General features: G+C 39.3%; 1 protein-coding gene and 1 long non-coding RNA gene across 4 annotated transcripts in view; one reads left to right on the forward strand and one right to left on the reverse strand.

Moving 5' to 3' along the window:
* The window catches only part of LOC143677205 (uncharacterized), a 95,858-nt gene that overhangs the window by 45,068 nt on the left and 32,088 nt on the right, over positions 1-18,702 (reverse strand). The gene's annotated exons all lie outside the window — the stretch shown is intronic.
* Positions 10,691-18,702, forward strand: part of EXTL3 (exostosin like glycosyltransferase 3) — a 279,381-nt gene continuing 271,369 nt past the window's right edge. For all 3 annotated transcript variants that reach the window (XM_077152899.1, XM_077152900.1, XM_077152904.1), the window contains exon 1: positions 10,691-10,930. The gene's annotated coding sequence lies outside the window, so the exon portion shown is untranslated. The remainder of the gene's footprint in view (positions 10,931-18,702) is intronic.

Here is an 18,702-nt window from a genome sequence, read left to right on the forward strand (position 1 = left end):
TAAATTAAATAGAATAGAATAGAAAATGTTAGTGTGTGCAGGAAGAATAAATACTGTTTTGTGAAACAAGTTTCAACCATATTAGATAAGTAAGAATTACTATGGGTTGTAATAAAAAAAAAAAGTCTGTAAAACATTATCTAGCCCCAATGGGTGAACCAGTTCTAAGCCACTTTTGCATAACCATATCTATCAGAGATCTCAGCAGCATAAAATTACTTTCCTTTGAACATGATCCACTCCTGTTATTTTTTTAAATTTTTATTGTGATAACATACATACAATACAAATTTCCCCTTTTAACTACTTTCATATGTACCATTCAATGATATTAATTACATTCACAATATAGTGCTACCATCCATTCCAAAACTTTTTCATCACCCCAAACAGAAACTTGGTTTCCACTAAATAATAACTCTACTCTCCATTCCCCTTGCACCCCAACCCCGGTAACCTGTAACCTCCTCTCACTCACTCTCTCTCTCTGAATTTGCTTCTTCTAGTTATTTCATACAAATGAGACCATATAATATTTTTCCTTTTTATTGTTTCTTTAAACTTTAACTATTAAATTATTATAATTTTTAATTAAATAATTGTTAGTTTATAGAAGAGTCATGTAAAAAATAGATCATTCCCATATACTGCCCTATTGTTGACACTTCGCATTAGCGTGGTACCTTTGTTACAACTGATGAAAGAATATTAAAATTGCACTATTAGCTATAGTCCATAGTTTACAGTAGGTGTATTTTTCCCCATATACCACCCTATTGGTAACACCTTGTATTAGTGTGGTAAATGTGTTATAATTCATGAGAGAACATTCTTATACTTGTCCTATTAGCCCCGGTCCATCATCCACAACAGGATTCACTGTGTTATACAATCCCATGTTTTATTTTCTAACTTTCATTCTAATAACATACACGACCCCAAACTTCCCCTTTCAACCACATTCACACACATAATTCAGTGCTGTTAATTGCACTCACAATAATGTGCTGCCATCAACGCCATCTATTTCCAACCTTTGCAGTCAACCTAAATAGAAAATCTGTACAAATAAAGCATCAACTCCCCATTCTCTATCCCAAGGTTATCCCTTGGAAACTTATTGTTCTAGTCTGCCAAGCTGCTGAAAGCAGATAACATAAAATGGATTGACTTTTAATAATGTAAATTTATTAGCTAACAAGCTTACAGATCTGAGGCCATGAAAATATCCAAATCTAGACATTATCAAGACAAAGCCTTCTTCCTGAAAACTGTCTGCCAGCAATCCTGGGCTCTTGGGTCAGATGACAAGGCACATGGTGGCATCTGCTGGTCTCTCCCTTTTCTACTGTGTTTTGTTGCTTTCTGCTTCTTGCCTCTGGGATTTTTCTGTTTTTTTTGGGGGGGGAGGGTAGGGTGTGTGTGCATGGTCCGGGAATCGAACTCAGGTCTCCTACATGGAAGGCAAGCATTCTACCACTGAACCACCTGTGCACCACTTTTTCTGTTTTTATCTGAATTTCATTCCTATAAAGGACTCCAGTAAGAGGATTGTCTGAATTGTCTGAATTTCATTCTCTTATAAAGGACTCCAGTAAAAGGATTAAGACCCACTCACCAAAAAATTCTACTTACAATGAGTTCACATCCACAGGAATGGATCAACTTTAAGAACATACTTTTCTAATTCATATAGCTTCAAAACATCACATTTACATTCTAGGTTCTAACTCTGAGTTTGCTTATTTTAATTGTTTCCTATCGGTGAGATCATACAATATTTGTCTTTTTATATCTGACTTATTTCACTCAGCATAATGTCCTCAAGGTTCATGCATGTTGTCAGATGCATCAGGACTTCATTCCTTTTTATAGCTGAATAATATTCCATTGTATGTATATACTTCATTTTGTTTAGCCATTCAACAGCTGATGGATACTTCAGTTGCTTCCAACTTTTGGCAATTGTGAATAATACCACTGTGAATATCAGTGGGAACATATGTGTTTGAGTCTCTGCTTTCAATTCTTCTGGGTATATACCTAGTAGTAGAATTGCCAGGTCATAAGGTAATTCTATACTTAGATTTTTGAATTCTCCACAGCAGCTGCACCATTTTACACTCTTACCAGCAATGGATAAGTGTTTCTATTTCTCCACATCCTCTGCAAAATTTGGAGTTTTCCTTTTTTTTTTTTTAATAGTGACCATTGTAGTGGGTGTGAAATGATACCTCATTGTGGTTTTAACTTGCATTTCCCTAATAGCTAATGATGTTGAGCATCTTTTCATGTGCTTTTTGGCTGTTTGTATATCTTCTTTTGAGAAATGTCTCTTCAAGTCTTTTGTCCATGTTTTGATTGGGTTGCTTGTCTTTTATTTTTGAGTGATAGGAATTCTTTATATATTCTGGATATTAAACTCATCTTACCAAATATTTTCTCCCATTGTCTTTCACTTTTGTGACAAATCCTTTGAGGAACAAGTTTTTAATTTTGAGGAGGTCCCAGTTATCTATTTTCCTTCTGCTTCTTGTGTATTGGGTATAAAATCTAAGAAATCATTGTCTAACATAATGTCCTGAAGATGTTTCCCTACATTTTCTTCTGGGAGTTTTATAATCCTAGTCCTTATATTTAGGTCTTTGACCCATTTTGAGTTAATTTTTGTATATGTTGTGAGATAAGGGCCTGCTTTCATTCTTTTGCACATGTATATCCAATTCTCCCAGCACCATTTGTTGAAGAGACTAGTTTTCCCAATTGAGTGATTGGCAGTTTTGTAAAAAAAAATCTATTGGCCATAGATATGAGGGTCTATGTCTGAACTCTTAATTCAACTCCACTGGTCACTTTATCTATCCACCAGTACCAAGGTGTTTTGATCACTGCAGCTTTATCATATGTGTTAAGGTCAGAAAGTATGAGTCCTTGTGTTAAGTTTGCAAGCTGCCAGAATGAGATATACTGAAACTGGAACAGCTTTTAAAAGGGGAATTTAGTATATTATAAGTTTACAGTTCTAGCCTATAAAAGTATCCAAATTAAGGCACCAACAAGAGGTTACCTTCATTCAAGAAAGGCTGATGGGTCAGGAACACCTCTGTCAGCTGGGTAGTCACATGGCTGGCATCTGCTGGTCCCTTGCTCCTGGGCCCCATTGCCTTTAGCCTTTTGTTCTAGTTTGCTAGCTGCCGGAATGCAACACACCAGAGACGGATTAGCTTTTAATAAAAGGGGATTTATTTTGTTGGTTCTTCAGAGGAAAGGCAGCTAACTTTCCACTGAGGTTCTCTCTTACGTGGAAGGCACAGGATGGTCTCTGCTGGTCTTCTCTCCAGGCCCCTGGGTTCCAACAACTTTCCCTGGGGTGATTTCTTTCTCCATCTCCAAGGGCCTGGGTTGAGCTGCAAGTGCTGAGATGAGGAATGCCAAGCTGCTAGACTGTGCTACATTGCATTCTCTCATTTAAGCACAAGCCAATTAAGTTAAACGTCACTCATTGCAGCAGACACGCCTCCTAGCCGACTGCGGATGTAATTAGCAACAGATGAGATTCACCTACCATTGGCTCATGTCCACAGCAACAGAACTAGGTGCTTTCACCTGGCCAAGTTGACAACTGAATCTAACTACCACATGTCCACCCCTTGTCAACTTGGCAGCTACTCACATCACCTTAAACAAGTGCAAAATATTCTCTTCTGGCTGTGGACCTGTGAATCTCAAAATAAGTCCGGTGCCAATATGCAAAGGAGGATAGTCAAAGGATACAGATTTTCATTTCCATAGGGAGAAATTGGAAGGAAGATCTGCAGGCAAACACCACTGGATTTCCAAGTCTGAAAGTCATTTATCCTTCGGCTGTAGAAAGCGGCAGTCCCACCCCTTCCAAGGGCCTATGCAGTGGCCGGCCTCTTTCCAAATCAACCTCGGGGAACATCAAGGAGACCACCTCTGGGCTCCACTCTCTCCAGGCATCAGGGCCACCCCTGGGCTCTCTGCCATTTCTGGGGCGCACGCTCAACCCCTCCACATGGTGGCAGCCAGGCTCTCCCAGTCCCCCAAGGAGCGTGCTACGCCTTTTCCAAGGCCCGAGGCTGCACAACTATTCCACTGCAATGAGAGGGGAGACTCATCCTCGCCCTTCAGGGTAAACTCACCCTCTCCACACATACAGGTGGGTCCACTACCTGGCCGAGGTTTCTTGGCTTCAGACCCGAACTTCCACGGTTCTCACTCTGCAAACTCCAATCTCTCCCTTTTGTGTCCTCCTTTGTCAAGATTGGCGGTGGTTCCATTTACACCAACAGTCTCTTCAAGCCCTCCAGGACTTCTCCATCAATCTCTTCACAGTTCCTCCAAAGTCTTCCCCTTAGCCATCCAAAACAACAGTTCCAACAGATCTGGCATTTGCAAACCGCAGCAGCACCCCACTCCTGGGACCAACTCTGTTCTAGTTTGCTAGCTGCCGGAATGCAACACACCAGAGACGGATTAGCTTTTAATAAAAGGGGATTTATTTTGTTGGTTCTTCAGAGGAAAGGCAGCTAACTTTCCACTGAGGTTCTCTCTTACGTGGAAGGCACAGGATGGTCTCTGCTGGTCTTCTCTCCAGGCCCCTGGGTTCCAACAACTTTCCCTGGGGTGATTTCTTTCTCCATCTCCAAGGGCCCGGGCTGAGCTGCAAGTGCTGAGATGAGGAATGCCAAGCTGCTAGACTGTGCTACATTGCATTCTCTCATTTAAGCACAAGCCAATTAAGTTAAACGTCACTCATTGCAGCAGACACGCCTCCTAGCCGACTGCGGATGTAATTAGCAACAGATGAGATTCACCTACCATTGGCTCATGTCCACAGCAACAGAACTAGGTGCCTTCACCTGGCCAAGTTGACAACTGAATCTAACTACCACACCTTTGTTCCTGTGGTCGTTCTTCACTTTGCTTTACCAGAGCTGACTCTTATCGCTTGACTTCCCTTGTCTCTTGTGCTGGTTTGAATCTGTGGAGGACCCCAGAAAAGCCATGTCCTTTAATCCTCATTCAATTTTGTTGGCTGGGAGCTTTTTGATTGTTCCCATGGAAATGTGACTCACCCAATTGTGGGTACTAAATTTTGATTAGAGGGAGAAGTGAATTCACCCAATCCAGGTGGGGTTTCCCTGAATCCTTTAAAAGAGGAAACATTTTGGAGAGAATCTGATTTTAGAGTCATGAGAACCACCAGAGCCTACGCAGCCAGAGACCTTTGCAAATGAAGAAGGAAAATGCCCTGGGGGGAGCTTCGTGAAACAAGAAGACAGGAGAGAAAGCTACCAAAAATTCCCATGTTCATCATGTGGCTTTCCAGTTGAGAGAGAAACCCTGAATGTCATCGGCCTTCTTGAATCAAGATATCTCACCCTGGATGCCTTAGATTGGACATTTTTATAGGCTTGCTTTAGTTGGGACAATTTCAAGACGTTAGAACTGTAAACTTGCAACTGAATAAATTCCCCCTTTTAAAAGCCATTCTGTTTCTGGCATATCTCATTCCAGCAGCTTACAAACCAGAACAACTCTCTCCAGGTTTTGGCTTGCTTAATATCTCAAGGTGACATCTGCTGGGCCCCAAGCATCTCCAAACATCCATATCTCTATTATACACGTCGGCATTTGTGTCAGCTCTGCTCTGAAATTTCTGTAGGCTCTGAGGTTTCTGTCGTTTCTGACCTCCAAAATGTTTTCTCTTTAAAGGATTCCAGGAAACTAATCAAGACCCACTTGGAATGGTTGTGGTCACATCCCCATCTAATCAAAGGTCATACCCACAATTGGGCATGTCACATCTCTTTGGAGATAATCTAATCAAAAGTTTCCAACCTGCAATGCTGAATTAAAATTAAAAGAAATGGCTGGCTCTGCAAGATTGGATCGGGATTAAAACATGGCTTTTCTGGGGGTAGATAATGCTTTCAAACTGGCACAGTCCTCCAACTTCATTCTTCTTTTTAAAGGTGTTTTCAGCTGTTCAAGTCTTCTTACCCTTCCAAATAAGTTTGTTCATTGGTTTTTCCATTTCTGAAAAGTAGGCTGTTGGAATTTTTATTGGGATTGCATTGAATCAGTAAATTATTATTGGTAGAATTGACGTCTTAATTTTGAATCTTCTAATCCATGAGCATGGAATGGCCTTTATTTATTTAGATCTATTTTGATTTTTAAAGAAATGTTTTATAGTTTTCTGTGTACAAGTCCTTTACATCCTTGATTAAATTTGTACCTAGCTATTTGGTTCTTTTAGTTGCTGTTATAAATGGGAATTTTTTTCTTCGTTTCTTCCTCAGATTGCTCATTACTAGTGTATAAGTAGTATTATAGTATTGAAGTATAGTATCTTCAATAATAGTATTGAAGAACTATTATTGATTTCTGCTTGTTGATTCACCCACCTTGTTGTTGTTCCTAGCTTTAGTAGCTTTGTTGTAGATTTTTTTAGACTTTCTATGTATAGGATCATATCATCTGCAAATAGTGAAAGTTTTACTTCTTTTCCAATTTGGATGCACTTGTTTCTTTTTCTTCCCTAACTGCACTGCCTAGAACTTCCAATACAATGTTAAGTAACAGTGGTGACAGTGGGCATCCTTGTCTTGTTCTAGATCTTAAAGGGTAAACTTTCAGTCTTTCAACATGGATTATGATGTTAGCTGTAGGTTTTTCATGTATGCCATTTGTCATGTTGGGGAAGTTTCCTTCTATTCTTACTTTGCTAAGTGTTTTTATCAAGAAAGGATGCTGGATTTTGTCAAATGCCTCTTCTGCACTTATTGCGAAGATTTTTGTGTTTTTCCCTTTGTTTTGATAATGTGGTGTATTACATTCATTGCTTTTCTTATGTTGAACCACCCTTGCATACCTGGGATAAAACCCACTTGATCATGGTGTATAATTCTTTGGATGGGCTATTGGATTGGATTTGCAAGTATTTTGTTGAGGGTTTTTGCAACTCAATTCATAAGAGAAACTGGTCTATAATTTTATTTTCTTGTAGTGTCTTTGTCTTTGGTATGAGGGTGATGTAGACCTCATAGAGGTAGGTTAGGTAATGTTTCCTCCTGCTCAATTGTTTGGAACAGTTTGAGCAGAATTGGGTTTTTTTTTTTTTCTTAGTGTTTCAAAATATATTTTATAATGAAATATTTTTGATGTTTAGTACAAATAACACCTGCTCAATTCAGAAAAACTAGAAAATACAAAAAAGCAATCAGAAGTTTGGAAAAACAAAACAAAACAGAAAGCATTCATAATTGTACTAATCAGGAAGGGAAAAAAAAAATCACTGTTCACACTTTGGTGTAAGTATTTCTAAGCACTTTCTGTGTGTGTGTGCTTGTGTGCATGTGCACTTCTCCAAAATGAGGTTTCTAGACCAAAACTAATAGTTCTGCTTGGTTCAAAATGAGAAAAAAGAAAGTCCTTGGACAACCACAGAAGCTACAATTCCCAGGAAGTGCCTTTTCCACCTCTACCTAATCCACTTCTGAGTTCCACAGTTTTAGACTCTGTTAGGAGTTTGCTGTGAAGGACTGAACAAGGAAGATAGTTTAGGAGTCTGTGCTGGTTTGAAAGGATTATGTACCCTAGAAAAGCCATCTTTTAATCCTGATCCATCTTGTGGAGGCAGCCCTTTTTTTTTTTAATCCTTATTCATCATCGTAAATTGGAAACTTGATTAGATTATCTCCATGGAGATGTGATGCACCCAGTGTGGGTATTAACCCTTGATTAGAGGGAGATGTCACTCCGCCCATTCCAGGTGGGTCTTGATTAGTTTACTGGAATCCTTTAAAAGAGGAAACATTTTGGAAACAGTCACAGAGCCCACGCAGTCAGAGAGACCTTTGGAGATGAAGAAGGAAAACATCCCCCAGGTAGCTTCATGAAACAAGAAGCCTGGAGGGAAAGCAGACATTGCCATGTTCACCATGTGCCTTTCCTGAACATCATCGGCTTTCTTGAACCAAGATATCTTTACCTGGATGCCTTGGAGTGGGCATTTCTATAGTCTTGCTCTAATTTGGACATTTTCACAGCTTTACAACATGTAAACTTACATTCCAGCAGCTTGCAAACTAGAAAGAATCCAAGGATACTTTTGTGTCACTGAGGAAAGACTGCCTCCCACCCTCCTTTTCTGAGTCAATTTTTTTCTTCCTTTTTTACCTAATATATGTACTTACACCTATAAATTTCCCTCAAAGCACCACTTTAGCTTTATGTTGTATTTTTGGTCTCTCAGTTCAAGGTATTTTTCTAATTCCCATTATACTTTACTTTGACTTGTGAGTCATTTAAACATATGATACTTAAGTTTCCCAACAACTGGGAATTTTCTAGTTGCTTCTTTGTTATTGACTAGTAGTTTAACTGTAGTTGGGAGACATATTCTTTATGATTTCAAGTCTTTACAATTTGTTGAAACTTGTTTTATGGTCCTATTGTATTGATTTTTCCATGTGCACTTGAAAATAATGTATATTCTACAATAGTTGTTTATGGCATTTTATAAATGCCAGATAGTCAAGTTGATTGGTTAATAGCCACAGTTCAAGTCTTCTAAATCCCTACTTAAAAAAAAAATCCATTTCTGACACCTTCTGTTACCAGTTACTCAGAAGGTCTCTCTTCTCTATTAGTATGGAGAAGCTGGAAATACTGGTCAAAGGTTAGTTCATGTCTGGCACATAGTTGCTGAAAGAAATGTAAGGATCTGGGGTACACCTGCCAGATCTCTGTGCCGCTGCCCCCCCCCCCCCCACCTCCCTGTGGCAGGCACTCATTCCTCAGCTGCAGGAATGTTGGTTATTGAGGGCCCACAAATGTGTCCCTCTCTGGGCAGCCCACAGTGGAAATGAGTTTCTTTGTTCAAGAGCACATGCAGCCTCTGGGGACAGCTGAAACACAATGACTGACTGATACAGGAATACAAAGACCAGGCTCCTATGCCTCAGGTTAGAACATTCTGATGGGCCATTTCCATGCCTCAGGTTAGAACGTTACTGATGGGCCATGTCTCTGTGAGAATGGCTGAGGCCTCTGTTGCAGTTGCATCCCAGTTCAATTTCTGCCTCCTTCCTGCTTCCCTCATCCCTGATGTGTTGATTCTCAGAGCATTCCCCCCCAAAAAACCCTGCACACAAATCTCCATCTCAATGTCTGTTTCCCTGGGAACTAACCTAGAACAAAAGCAAGTGACTGGTGTCTACTCTGGTCTGTAGAGGTCAAAGTGAGTCTGAACATGGCCCAGGCTTTCAGGGATCATTTACCATATCACATCATATTAATAATGATGGTGATAATGATATCCTGCTCTAAATCCTGCTCTACAGACTTTCAGCATTTTCACCAGAGAACAAAATAAATGAAGACACCTACTAGTTGATAGAAGATATGTACAAAGTTTGTAAAAGATACTAGAACCAGAAAAATAATGTATAATTTAAAAGCAAACAATTGAAATGGAAAATCAGGAAACAAATGACAAATTCCGGGGAGGGGGGTGTGTGTGTGCATATCAAGTCCTAAACATTTCGTGTACTGGTAGTGCTTATCCAAAAGTAGACCATATGTATATGCACACCTATGCTTATAAATGGAGTGAGAGAGCATAAGGAAGGCTTTTAAAATGTATATAGGCCAATTAACTTCCAAAAATATTACTACAACTAACTAATGGAAAAGGTCATAGTGGGAGGAAGGGGAAAATAGAATCTAGCAAAAGAGAAGAGGGGGATTCAGGAATTAGCAGCTCTTCTGACCCCTTCCTGGGTTGACATCTGCCTGCAGGTGCATCCCGCCGGCTCGGGGAGGCGCGCTCCGCAGCAGCAGGGGTTTCCAGCCTCGGTGCTCTGAGTTGTCCAACCCGGACCTCAGCGCTTAGCAGATCCAGGGCATTTCTCCCTAGTCTAGAAAACAGCGCTGATGGTGGATACGACTGCCCCGACTTTCCTTTCACATTGATTTGGGGTCTTGGTTCTGCCCCAGGATGGGGAGGGGTCAGAGTTTACAAGAGAGGGTTTTTAGTCCCTGCGCCCGGGTCCGGTGGCGTGTGACCAGTCGCAGTGACCACCAAACCACTCGAGTCCTCCGAAGCCTGCGGCGGCTCCATGGTCAGTTCCGGGATCGCCCGCCTCGATGTCAGGCTCGGAGCAGCTTCGCGTTAGCCCTGGGCCTTTTCCCGGCAGGAGGAAGGAAGCTGAGGGGACGCTGATAATGAATTTTCTAGGGTCAGAATTGGAGGTTGTAGGAAGAGTAAGTTTCCCCCTCAAGAGGCAGGGGAGGCAGGGTTCATTCAGGATGAATGTGGATCTTGTTCCTTTTCTTCTTCCTTTCACCTTAGTGTGGAAAGGTAGCAGGAAGATGGAAGAAATTTTCTCTCCTTTGTAAAAAAAAGGTTCAATAAAGAAATGTCATTTGAGGCATAGTTTACCATTTAGAAGGGAGAGACTATCCACGGCTGGCCATTAGCTCAGTTGGTGGGAGTGTGGTCCAAATAAAGCTATGGTCGTGGGTACCATCCCCGTACCAGCCAAGTTAAAACGGATGTTTTGTTACTCCAGATGGAAAACTTCCTGCCCTTATCATCCTGTTTCCTTCAAAGCAAGATCTGGACTTCCCGCAGAGAACATGTTTCTGAATTGGGTCGGACCACCAAATTTCCTTGCTGGCGGTCTCAGCTGGACTGAGTAAACATCCCCTCTTGGCCACGGCACATCATTTTTCCTCGGCCACCTACCTTTCCTCGGCTGTGGGGCCTTCCCCACTCCACCCATAAAGCAAAGTGGCGGCAGGGAGCTGGCAGTAGAAAAGGCACAACTGCTGGCATTTTTTTTCTCCCAGCGGGAAAATTCCTTCACTGTCCAGAATACATCTGTCAGCTAGGAAGGTACGTGGATGGCATCTGCTGATCCCTTACTCCTGGGCTATGTCGCTTTCAGCCTCTGTTTCTTGTGAGGGTTCCTCACCTGGCTTCTCCAGGTCTGGGTTTTATCTCTTGGCTTCCCTAGGCTCCACGTTCTGGCTTGCATAGCATCTCATGAGAAGGCACATGGTGACATTTCCTGGGCTCTGCATTTCCAAATATCTGGGTCTCACATTGGCTCTGTTGACTCTAAGCATCTCCAAACATCTGTGTCTCTGTTAGCTCTGAAGCTAAACTATTCTCCAAGTGTCTGCATTTCAGGATTGGTATTAAGTGTTCTTGGAATGATTGGAAATTGCACCTGTGAAGTCATTGGGTCCAGCACTTTTCTTTTTTGGGAGGTTTTTAAATGACTGATCCAATCTCTTTACTTGTAATTGGTCTGTTGAGGTCTTCTACTCCTTTTAGAGTAAGCATAGGTTGTTTGGTGTTTCTAGGAATCTGTCCACTTCACCTAGGTTGTCTAATTAGTTGACATATTATCCCCTTATGATCCTTTTTATTTCATGGGGTCTGTAGTAATGTGCCCGTTCTCATTTCTGATTATGTTTATTTGTAGCTTCTTCTAGCTAAGGGTTTACCCATTTTATTAATCTTTTCAAATAACCAAATTTTAGTTTTGTTAACTATTATCTTTTATTGTCAATTCCATTTACTTATGTTCTAATCTTTGTTCTTTTTTCCCTTTGCTTCCTTTGCGGTTAGTTTGCTGTTCTTTTTCTAATTCCTCCAGGTGTACAGTTAGGTCTTTGGTTTTAGCTCTTTTTTCTTTTATAATGTGTGTTTAGGGCTATAAGTTTCCCTGTCAGCTTTTCCTTCACTGCATTCCATGAGTTTTGGTATGTTGTGTTCTAGATACTTTAAGTTTCATCTCAAGATACTTAAAGATTTCCCTTGCAATTTCTTCTTTGACCCATGGATTGTTTAAAAAAGTGTTTTCTAACTTCCATATAGCTTTGAGTTTTCCAGTTCTCTGTTATTGATTGCCAGCTTTGCTCTGTTTGGTCAGAGAAAGAGCTCTGAATAATTTCACTCATTTAAATTTGTTGAGCTTTTTTTGTGACCCAACATGTGATGTATTCTGGAGATGATCCATGAGAAAAATGTATGTCCTGCTGTTTTGGGGTGTAATGTTGTGTATATGTCTGTTAGGTCTAGTTCATTTATCATATTATTCAAGTTCTCTGTTTCTTATTGATCCATTGTCTAGATATTCTATCTACTGATGGGGGTGATGTATTGAAATCTCCAACTACTATTGTAGAGGAGTCTATTTCTCCCTTCAGTTTTGCCAGTGTTTGTCTCACATATTTATTTCCTCTTGATGGATTTCCCCTTTTATTAATATATAGGGTCCTCTGTCTAACAGCTCTTGACATTTTATCTATTTGTCCAATATTAGTATAGCTACCTCAGCTCTTTTTTTGGTTACTATTTGTATGGAATTTCTTTTTCAATCTTCTCACTTTCAACCCATTTGTTTCTTTGGGTCTAAGGTCAGTCTCTTGTAAATAATATATATTTGGAATATGCTTTTTTTTTTTTATCCATTCTGCCAATCTGTGTCTTTTGACAACAGAGTTTAATCCATTAACATTCGATGTTAATTCAGTATTGAATTACTACTGCCATTTTATCCTTTAGTTTTCATATATCTTTTTTGTTTCTCTTTTCCTTTATTGCAACCTCCTTTTCTGTATAGTTGACCTTTTATGGTGTTTCTGACTGATCCCTTTTTCATTTCTGTTTCTGTATTTTTAAGAAAATACTTTCTTTGTGATTACCCTTGGGTTTGTATTATGCACACTAGATCTATAAGGTACTAATTTGAAAAGATACCAACTTGGCTGCAATAGCATACACATTTTCAGCTCCCATTTCCCTCAGTTTCCCCTTTTTTTGTTGTTTTTGTTACCTCTTTATATTTTCCATATCCATTATCAGTAAATTTGCCATTTTCTTGTTCAATTGTATTCTGACTCTTATAGAATTTAAAGAGTAGAGTTGTATATTGAGGGACACAACATTATTGGGTTTTGCATTTACCCTTTTAATTACCCTTACTGAAGAACTTCATTTCTTCTCCTTATTCCAAGTGACTCTCTCCTGCCTTTTTTTTCAACCTTCAGAACTCCCTTTAGTGAGTCTTGTAGGGCAGGGTTTTTTTTTTTTTAATTTATTTATTAATTTAAAAAAATTAACAAACAAAATATAACATTAACATAGATAATCAGCAATTCACAATATCATCACTTAGTTGCATATTCATTATTTCTTAGAACATTTGCATCCATTAAGAAAAAGAAATAAAAAGGCAATAGAAAAAGAAATAAAACAAAAACAGAAAAAAGAAAGATTATACCTACCATACTCCTTACCCCTCGCTTTCACTAATCACTAGCATTTCAAACTAAATGTATTTTAACATTTGTTCCCCCTATTATTTATTTTTATTCCATATGTTCTACTCATCTGTAGACAAAGTAGATAAAGGGAGCATCAGACACAAGGTTTTCACAATCATACAGTCACATTGTGAAAGCTATATCATTATTCAATCATCCTCAAGAAACATGGCTACTAGAAAACAGCTCTACATTTTCAGGCAGTTCCCTCCAGCCTCTCCATTACATCTTGAATAACAAGGTGATATCTACTTAATGTGTAAGAATAACCTCCAGGATAACCTCTCGACTCTATTTGGAATCTCTCAGCCATTGACACTTTGTCTCATTTCACTCTTCCCCCTTTTGGTCGAGAAGGTTTTCTCAATCCCTTGATGCTGGGTCTCAGCTCATTCTAGGGTTTTTCTCAATCCCTTGATGCTGAGTCTCAGCTCATTCTAGGATTTCTGTCCCACGTTGCCAGGAAGGTCCACACCCCTGGGAGTCATGTCCCACGTAGACAGGGGGAGGGTGGTGAGATTGCTTGTTGTGTTGGCTGGAGAGAGAGGCCACATCTGAGCAACAAAAGAGGTTCTCTTGGGGGTGACTCTTAGGCCTAATTTTTAAGTAGACTTGACCTTTTCTTTGTGGGGTTAAGTTTCATATGAACAAACCCCAAGACTGAGGGCTCAGCCTATAGCTTTGGTCGTCCACACTGCTTGTGAGAATGTCAAGAATTCAACTTGGGGAAGTTGAATTTCTCCCCATTCTCCCCATTCTTACCATTCCCAGAAAGGGGCTTTGCAAATACTTTTCCACTCACTGATCGAATCACTCTGGGATTCATCAGGGCATCACTCTGGGCAAAGCAACAAAATCTCATGTCCTCCCTGAGATTCCAAGTACTTATGGTGTTCAGTCAAACTATCTACATAAGTTATATTAGGAAATGCACTAGTCAAAATATAAATTTTGTACCAAGTAAACATTTTTTGCTTCAGTCTCACACATAAGGTGACATTTAAAAATATTAATTAACATCTATTTTCAGTACCCTGCAGTAATGACATTCCTTTGTTCTTCCTCATGCAAAAACATTTTTAAAATTTGTACATTTGGTCTCTATTATTATACACTCTAGGCATTCCTACATTATACCATCTCAATCTTTAACATCTATCTTTCTTTCTGATTTCATTTATGCCTCCAGCCCTCCTCCCTCTATCATTCTCACATGCAGCCTCATTCAGTGTTTTAACTTAATTGTATTACAGTTAGGTAGTATTGTGCTGTCCATTTCTGAGTTTTTGTATCCAGTCCTGTTGCACAGTCTGTATCCCTTCAGCTCCAATTACCCAATATCTTACCCTATTTCTATTTCCTGATGGTCTCTGTTACCAGCGAGATATTCCAAGTTTATTCACTAATGTCAGTTCATATCAGTGAGACCATACAGTATTTGTCCTTTAGTTTTTGGCTAGTCTCACTCAGCATAATGTTCTCAAGGTCCATCCATGTTGTTACATTCTTCATAACTATATTCTGTCTTAAAGCTGCATAATATTCCATCATATGTATATACCACAGTTTTTTTAGCCACTCGTCTGTTGATGGACATTTTGGCTGTTTCTATCTCTTTGCAATTGTAAATAATGCTGCTATAAACATTGGTGTGCAAATGTCCGTTTGTGTCTTTGCCCTTATGTCCTTTGAGTAGATACCTAGCAATGGTATTGCCGGGTCATATGGCAATTCTATATTCAGCTTTTTGAGGCACCGCCAAACCGTAGGGCAGGTCTTTTGTTGACAAAAATATCTGTAAATATTTTAGACTCTTCCTCATTTTGAAGGACAGTATTTTGCTGGGAAAAAATTGGGGGCTGGCAGTTTTTTTCTTTCAGTATCAAAAATGTCTTCTTACCTACATTGTTGTTGTTTTTTTCCTTTTATTCCCCAATTTTATTGAAATATATTCACACACTAGATAAGCCATCTATAGTGCATAATCCCTGGCTCACAGTATCATCATATAGTTGTGTATACATCCCCATGATCAATTTTAGAATGTTTTCATTACTCCAGAACAGAAATAGGAATAACAAAACAAAATCCAAATTCTCCCATAACCCTTATTCCCCAGTATTATTGACTTGTAGTATTGGTGTAGTAAATTTGTTATTGTTGATGAAAGAATTTTAAAATATTACTGTTAACTATAGTCCAATGTTGGGAATAGCTATGGTTTTTCCCCCATAGATTCCTCTATTTCTATTATTTTTATTACATCTGTAGTAGTTTATGAATTACCTACATACATGACTTTATAACAACCACTTTCAATCTAATTCACCTACAATATTATGTTACTTATAATCCCAATAAAGAGCTACCACCACCTCTGTACATTCCCAAACATTTAAGTTCAACTTCATTAACAATTCTGTACATACATATTAAGTAATGTGTTCACCTTCTCTAGCCTCTGTGTATCTCTAGGTACTCTATGGTCTACATTTTAAGACTCCAAGTTTACATGCTCTAGTTAGTTCATATTAGTGAAATCACACAATATCTGTCCTTTCGTGACTTGCTTATTTCACTCAGCATTATGTCCTCAAGGTTACCCATGTTGTCACGTTTCATGATTTCATTCCTGTTTACTCCTGCACTCATCTGTTGATGGAATCTTGAATTGTTTCCATCTTTTGGCAATTGTGCATGATGCCACTATGAACATTGGTGTATAAATATCTGTTTATGTCTCTGCTTTCACATCTTCTGGGTGTATACTGAGTAGTGGAATTGCTGGGTCATAGGGCAACTCAATATTTAGTTTTCTGAGGAACCATCAAACTATCTTTCAAGTGGCTGTACCATTTTACATTCCCACCATGAGTGAATAAATGCTCTATTTCTCTACATCCTTTCACACTTGTAGTTTCCTGTTTGTTTAATAGTGGCCATTCTTACAGATGTGAGATGATATCTCATGTTTTTTTTAAATGATTTTTAAAATTGTGAAATATAACATATGTACAAAAAAGCAGTATATTTCCAAGTACATTTTAACAAGTAGTTATAGAACAGATTTTAAAGCTTGGTATGGGTTACAATTCCATGATTTTTCATATTTCTTATAGCTGTTCCAAGACACTGGAGACCAAAAGAAATGTCTATATAATAGTTCAGCAGTCATACTCATTTGTTAAATCCTATCTTGTCTGTTATACTCCTCCTTCTCTTTTTTTCTTTGTGAAAAATAACATATATACAGAAAAGCAAAAATTTCCGAGTACATTTTAACAATTATCCAGAGAACAGATTTCAGAGTTTGGTATGGGTTATAATTCCACAATTTTAACTTTTTATTTCTAGCTGTTCTAAGGTTCTAAGTCTAAAAGAAATGTCAATATAATGATTCAGCACTCATACTCATTTGTTAAATCCTACCTTCTCTGTATAACTCCACCAATGCCTTTGCTGTTTTTTCCACTCTTTAGAGGTATTTGGGCTATGCCCATTCTAACTTTTTCATGTTGGTTGGGGCTCTCTCTAATATAGGATAGGGGGATGGAATAAGATGATGTTCTGGAGAGGCTGGCCCCTCTGCATATCAGAATTTACGTGGTCTAGGGACTCATCTGTAGGTTGTAGGCTTCTGGAAAGTTACCCTAGTGCATGGAATCTTTGTAGAATCTTACGTAATGCCCTAGGTATTCTTTAGGATTGGCAGGAATGGTTTTGATTGGGGGTTGGCAAGTTATGATAGGTAACATTGTCTAACTGAAGCTTGCATAAGAGGGAACTCCAGAGTAGCCTCTCAACTCCATGTGAACTCTCTCAGCCACTGATACCTTATTTGTTACACCTCCTTTACCCCTTTTGGCCAGGATAGCATTGTTGACCCCACAGTGCCAGGGCCAGGCTCATCCCTGGGAGTCATCTTCCATGGCACCAGGGAGACTTTCACCCTGGTTGTGATATCCCACGTAGGGGTGAGGGCAATGGTTTCATTTGCAGAGTTGGGCTTAGAGAGAGAGAAACCACATCTGAGCAACAAAAGAGATCCTCCGGAGGTGACTCTTAAGCATACCTATAGGTAGGTTAAGCTTCTCCAGTACATACATAAACTTCACAAGAGCAAACCTCAACCAAAAGTGCTTGGCCTACTGACTTGGGTGTCTCTAATGTTTAACACAGTATCCAGGGTTTCCCCAGTGGTAAAGTTTAATAGTTTCATAATTTTTCTCCCATGCCTCAAAGGACCTCACCAATACTTTTTTTTTTTTTAAATACTATATTATTTAACCAGAAGATACCAGGCCCCACACTGGATGGGCCCACAGATCACAGAGCTACAGCCTCCCTGATATCTCCATGAAGTTTTGATTGCCCCAGGAACTGCAGACCTAACAGCTAGCATGAACTTCAGTTTTATCTGTACAGAACAGCATAGGGAAAAGTGGCCCCTGTGGGGCCAATAATGCAACACTTTTTTTTTTTTTTAAATAAGGGCATTTCACCAATACTTTTTGATTATCTGCTTAATGTACTCTGGGATGTAACCAGGCATTACATTAAGTATGCAGGATTAAAGACTCTCATTCTTATTCTGGGATCCCTGTGTTTGGATGGTTTAAATGATCTGTCCAGACTTGTGTTAGATTATGTGCTACAGAAAATTTAAGTTCTGGACAAAATAAACCTATCTTCCTTTTGTCTCAAAGAGTAGGTGAAGTTCTAAAATATAAACAATGTCTTCCTTAGCCTTATATTCTGAATTACCTTAATCCCAACTTGGTTGGTGCGCTGGTTTGAAATTATGTATGTACCCTAGAAAAGCCATGTTTTAATCCTAATCCCATTTGTAAAGGTAGCCATTTCTTCTAATCCCTATTCAGTATTGTATATTTGAAACTGTAATTAGATCATCTCCCTGGAGATGTGATTTAATCAAGAGTGGTTGTTAAGCTAGATTAGGTAGAGGCATGTCTCCACCCATTTGGGTGGGTCTTGATAAGTTTCTGGAGTCCTATAAAGGAAGAAACATTTTGGAGATTCAGAGATCTCTGGGAGAGCAGAGAATGACATAGTCGTGAGAAGCAGAGTCTACCAGTCTGCGAACTTTGGAGATGAAGAAGGAAAATGCCTCCTGGGGAGCTTCATGAAACAGGAAGCCAGGAGAGAAAACTAGCAGATGACGCTGTGTTTGCCATGTGCCCTTCCAGCTGAGAGAGAAACCCTGAACTTCATCAGCCTTCTTGAATCAAGGTATCTTTCCCTGGATGCCTGTGATTGGACATTTCTATAGACTTGTTCAACTGGGACATTTTCTTGGCCTTAGAACTGTAC

This window comes from Tamandua tetradactyla, chromosome 3 (genome assembly GCF_023851605.1).
Source record: "Tamandua tetradactyla isolate mTamTet1 chromosome 3, mTamTet1.pri, whole genome shotgun sequence".
Lineage (NCBI taxonomy): Eukaryota > Metazoa > Chordata > Mammalia > Pilosa > Myrmecophagidae > Tamandua > Tamandua tetradactyla.